We start from the raw sequence: 6,000 nt of genomic DNA, 5'->3' as shown, positions 1-6,000 counted from the left end.
ACACACCTCTACTTAAACTGGTGCAACACTACATTTAGACGAGGTCTCAGCTGTTTGATCATGGAATGTCGATAAAGGCACATAATGTCCTCCTCTAAAGACCACTTCACTCTTACATCGGCCCATCAGAAACCAAGAATTTTACATGTTGGGCCAGATTCTGATCTCAGTTACGATGGCGTAAATCCAGAGCAACTTCACTGACCTCTTTGGCTTTCTCCTCGTTCACACCATTGTGACAGATTTCTCTCACACACACAAAAGAAAGAAAAAGAAAAAAGAAAAAGGCAGGCTTGCAGTACTGTTGGTACAGAAAGTATGTCATGCATGTTAATGATGCTTTTTTAATTTTGATCTCTCTCCTGAGTCCCCTTTTGATGCAACTGGAGGTTAGTGAGTTAGCTAGGATCTGCCATACCAAGCAAACTTTGCAGCCTGTAAGAAGAGGTCGGGGGGTTCTTTACTTTGCCTTTGAGGGTAATTAACTATGTGTGCTCACTGGGTGTAGAGTCAACACACAAGATCTACAGTCGACAAATCTGCGTAGGGCAGCACAGAGGTGGAAAGTTCTCATGCATTTCATTCAACCCCAAGACATTTCGGGGAAAGTGTGCTGAGATTCTTTGAGAGACAAAGTGGGTAAGGTCATATCTTTCTCAAACCCCCTCTTCTGGCCTTCAAACAACTCCTCAAATTCACCATGCTCATTATCAGAAGCAAGCTCCCCACAGACCAGGACACACCACAGAAAGCATCACCAGACCCTGCCATAACAACAGATGCAAAACCTGCAGACATATCTCCACTGCTATAATCATCCATACCTCCCACAGCACACTTTTCAAGATCCACGGGTCCTACACATGTCTATCGCAACATGTGGTGTACCTCATCCAGTGTACTAAATGTCCCAATAACAGCTAGATGGGTGAAAAAAACACCCCCTGAGTGACATAAGTTGTGCCGCCATAATTGGTCCTGTGCACAGCGCTAGGTCGGCGGGAGAAGTAACAGGCCCTATTGACTCTACAAGTCAGAACTCACTACCCACATTTAAAAAATCAACTTTCTGTCCACATTTGAATCCTCCTTTGTTTTAAAGGGAGGGCGTCGGCTTATAAAAATGGTGGAAAACATGTTTCCTTCTCTGCATTAATAACAGATGTGTATGATTAAGACTGAAATATTTTTTTTACGTCTGATTTACTTTGAATTGCTCATGGTGTCTGTCCACCCTGAATGATATGCAAACAGCAATGAAAGACACTAGTTTTAGTTTCTGATTCTCAAGGACTACGCAAAGCTGCAGTGTTTGAGCTGTAATCCCAACAGAGGGGGGAAAGTTAAATCAAGTTAATTCCCCCCTCCCCTTAAATTCCACAATCGCATTCCTATTAGTACCAGGTCTTATAAAAACTTTACACAGAAGCTACATCTTGGGCCTGAAATACTTGCCAGTATCCCATTAACAGAAAGAGATAACAGGCTTTAGGACCCGTCCCTGAAGGCTGTAGAGGAGCTCTGCTCAACCAGTAGGTCACGACCTGGAAATGGGGTTGCACCCCACCAACTGAGAGCAGCAAAACCCCTGTGTCTCTAAGACCCAGCATGAGCCTTTCATGAAAAGAAGCTGATTCAGCTTCAGTTAAGTCATTGTGAGAGACAGACCATTTGGCAGCCAAAGGCTGGGAAGATGCTGTTCTTCAGTAACAGAGCTGAGCGAATAATTCATAGTGAATCAATTATTCACTATGAATTTAGCCTTTCTCTGTTAGTGAACTGTCCGTGAGCTGGTTACAATTATCCCATATTTATTTGTTACTCAGAATCATTAACTAAATAATTCAGACAAATCATTTTTGGTCTATAGATCATTGAGGAGATGCTTACGGAAAGCACTCAATACCTGAAATTAAAAAATCAAGCTGTTTTAGTTAGCTTGGATTGGATATATAGTATTGTTATAATTATTATTTAACATTTATTGTGGTAACACCTATAGACCACAGTCAGGTTGGATCCCATTGTGCTAGTGTAACAATCTGTAATAAATGAGACATTTTAATTATCTGATTGGCTGACCGTAACTCTCAGAATAATCACATTTCTAGTTCAAACATTCCTGATCACACATTCACCCTCCATAAATATTCTCTAATATCTCCTTAAAATTGTCTGCTTCCTGCAAACATTCCTGCCGCTAAATTCGTTCACTGGAAGATTTGCAGAAAGGAACATGAATTTCATAGGGATGAGAGCTCAACCAAAGAAAATTCAAATTTTGTTTTGACGGAATATTCACGTAGTTGTTAAAATAAGGTGTTCACCCTGCTCTCTATAATAACTCACAAAAACACACACAAAAGCTAAATAGAATTCATTCGCATTGGAGTCATCTGTTGCTACTAAATCCAATGGACTAGATTCTGTTTCCTACAGTCAAAATAAAGGGCAAAAATATAAACTTGTCTGCTTAATGAATTTAAATAAGAAGTTTCAAACAGTTATTTCAAACAGAAGACACAGATTTTTGCTTGACACATGGGACCAATTCACAAACAAAAAGGGTGCGACTGTATATTTTATTACCTGTTATCTAGAGAATTGACATAATTTTGGACTAGTACGAGATAGAATATTGTGGCTGTGGTCCCTTTAAGGATGGGGTTGCTGAACCAGCTCATATTTAGAAGAAACTGGAGGCTTTGCTCCTCCCACTCCCAGAGCAGAAAAGCCCTTTGTAATAACAAGGGAGCTCTTACTTCGTTTGTGTTTGGCCATAGCAGTTAAGGAGCCCCCGACAGTTCGGTCTCCTTTGTAATTTAAGGGGGAAATATTGCTAACTGAGAAGACCTAAAACAAACCCTTGCTTTTAAACATTCAATGTTGCTGACTCATAATTTTATCACCAAATTTGGTGCTTTTCTTAAAGCTCCAGCTCCTGGAGTCAGGTGATTATGTGAGACTATCAGCTTTTATTAATTAAAAAAAAAGTTAGTTTCTAGCGCTCCTGGCTGCAGAGAAAAGCTTAGAAACATGGCCGCTCAAAAACTCAAAAAGCTCAAAAACTACAAGGCAAATAAAAAGAATCTAAAATTTATTATTATTTTCTAAAAATCTCATAATTTTTAAGACAATCTCATGCTTTTGGGACCTGACTCATGATTATTGAATGCTTGGGGTTGGCAAAGCTACATCTTCTGATTACAGCGGACTCCTCCTGCAGAGTGAAACTGGATCCCGTGTAATATGCAGACCTGGGAAGCAACTTTACCCAAACTGGTGCCAGCTGAGGCTAGGTACTGCCTGCTATAAGTTTAGAAAGCTGTTGAGCTGTAGCATAAACCGTCCCTGCACGGAGAACGTGCCTGGTTTTCAGCTGTGTATAATTTTTCTTCACCCTCCTGAACACCGAATAAATAAACTGTCTCATTTTTATGTGCTGTTGTGATCTACAGCAATCACTGAACACTGTTATGTGTGGGCTGGTAGGTATGAGCCTCTACTGCCCTCTACTGAATGGACTCAGAACTGCTCAATTGTGTGGCATTGTTCCTATACTCCTAACCATTAGTGAATATTCTCTTTTAGCTCAAGTGATAGGGGATTGTGCTTTTTTTTGTTTTGAGTCGAGGTTTGGAGTTCTATCCTTGCTACTTTTGAGAGGCCACTGTGCTCAGCAAATTAACAGCCGAGGTGTCCAAGGGTTTTTTCTGATACCATCTGCTATCCCACAAGACAAGGTGACACTATTGTTATGAAGTGCTGGTGCAACAACGGTTATCCTGATCAATCAGGGGGTTGAGCCACAGATCTCCTGAATTAAAATCAGGAACCTGTACCGCTTGAGCTAAAGAACTAAGGCCCCGATAAACCTAACTCCCATTGCCGTCAATAGACGTTTGAGGCCTAAATACCTTTGAGAATGTAGGCCGAAGCCCCTAACTGGGAGCTGTTACAGACTCATACCCTCCAGGGGCAGAGGGCACATAATATACACTGAAATGGCATTTCTGGAAGATTGCAGTGACTTTAAGCAGACTGGTTCTTAAATGAGCAGAGTGCTACAGGCTATTGTGGGTTAATATTCACATAGGATAAACTAAATAGGGAGAAAATAAGAAAAGAATAAGAAATCTTCATGACTATTTCCTGACAGATGTTGCATTACACAAAAGGAACATTTTTTCCCCCCCTGCTGTATTGATTTCCTGCTGTATTGATACATTCTTTTCCTCCATTTGTCAGTCACACTTAAAAAGTCACAGGAACAATTATACCAGGAGCACAGTAACATGGCAAACAAGGTCACTAATAGGGTCCAGTTACTAGTGCAGAAAAAGAGGCAACATCTATTTGCTGTGTACGGTACTAGAGCAATCCACCTTCTGGAGCAACAAGGGCCTGATCCAAAACCCACTAAAGCCAAAGGGTGTTTTCTCCATTGATTTTAATGGGCTTTGTATTGTGCTGTAAATGGACATGAAGTTTCTGGATGGGAGAAATGTGTGGAGTTTTTGTGTGTGTATTCTGTTTTTGTGTGTGTATTTCTGGATGGGGGCGGGGTGCAGTTGAGCCTGTGAGCCTGGATTGTGGTACAAAATGTTAAAATATATTAAACGTGAGTATTGATCCAGGTGGTAACTCTCATCAAGGCAGGTGGGGGAGTGAGATATCCCAGCTCACATATGCTTGGAGCCTTCAGACTCACGTACGCAGCTGCAAACCCTGCAGTGCCATTTCTTAATTTCCCAGTGCAGCTGAAAAACGTTTAAGGGCAGTCTAGTGGTTGGAGCTGGGACTTCAGGGCTCTCTGCCACTGATTGCTGCGTCTCTGCTGGCCTACTGTAGGATCGGGTAAGAATCCCAACCTCAAAGGGACATGGTACGGTGTAAGCTCTAGCTCCTTGGCCAAAAGATGCTATACAAGTGCAAAATAATCATTGTGAAGTGAAACAAAGCTAGATTCAGTGCATGAAATAATAATACCTTCCCCTTCTATAGCACCTTCCTTGAGAGGGTCTCAGAGCTCTATAAAAGCACCAGTGAATGAAGGTTCACAACAACCTGGTGAGGCAGGTAAGTGTTAACTCCATTTTACAGCTGGGGAAACTGAGGCACAGAAAGGCTAAGTGACTTGCTCAGTCTCATGCTGCAAATTAGGATCAGAACCCAGGTGTCCTGACTCCCAATCCTGGATGGTATTTAGCATCCTCTGCTCCTGCTGAGTTCAGTGAGAGAGGAGGGCTCTTTTTATGAGCAACTCAAAGAAGGAAGAGTCTAAGTCTAAGAGTCTAAGTTTTCATCCAAAAGCCAAGGGCATTTCTTTGTGACCTCAGCATCGGCCCCTTCTAGCGAGCTGACTTGCTAACGGGGCACTTGCGGGCCTTACAAACCTCTGATGAGTAAAAGCCACTGAATAGTTTCTTAGGACTGGTCTACACTGGGAGCAAGTCAGGAGCAAGATCTTCTACGTTCATTTAAGACAGATCCAGCAGCAACCAACAGCCGGGATCTCAGTGTAATGGTTCACCCCTAAAAGTGCAGCACCCAGTCTTTCATTGTCAGCATTGGGCATGAGCTCACCCAGGAGAGGACTCGAACCCAGGGTGACTTTGTGGATGAGAGTCTGGGTGCTACAGACTCCTAGGTCCACACTACAAAAATCTGGATGCAGATCTGGCTTTCTAACTTCCCCAATGTTTGGGTTGAAAGGACTGATCTGTTATGATCAGGGGCCATTTGCAAGATCAGGCTCTATCAGATTCCTACCGCTCTTCCCACCATGTACTGTGTACCCACATCTGCGGTTTAGGGCTGGGCCCTTCTCTTCTGCTCCTTGCACAAACTGGCCTCCCCTGCCACGGCAGTGTGCACCCACAAGCTGTTTCATTTAGGTACAAGAGCTGAAGTAAATGCTAATTTTCATGTCTAATTATGCAGTGCTGGAAGAATCAATATAACTAGCCCCCCTCCATCCCATTGCAATTAGAAGCTGCA

The sequence above is a fragment of the Emys orbicularis genome, chromosome 10, assembly GCF_028017835.1.
Source record: "Emys orbicularis isolate rEmyOrb1 chromosome 10, rEmyOrb1.hap1, whole genome shotgun sequence".
NCBI lineage: Eukaryota > Metazoa > Chordata > Testudines > Emydidae > Emys > Emys orbicularis.
Note: the sequence above shows the minus strand (reverse complement) of the source record.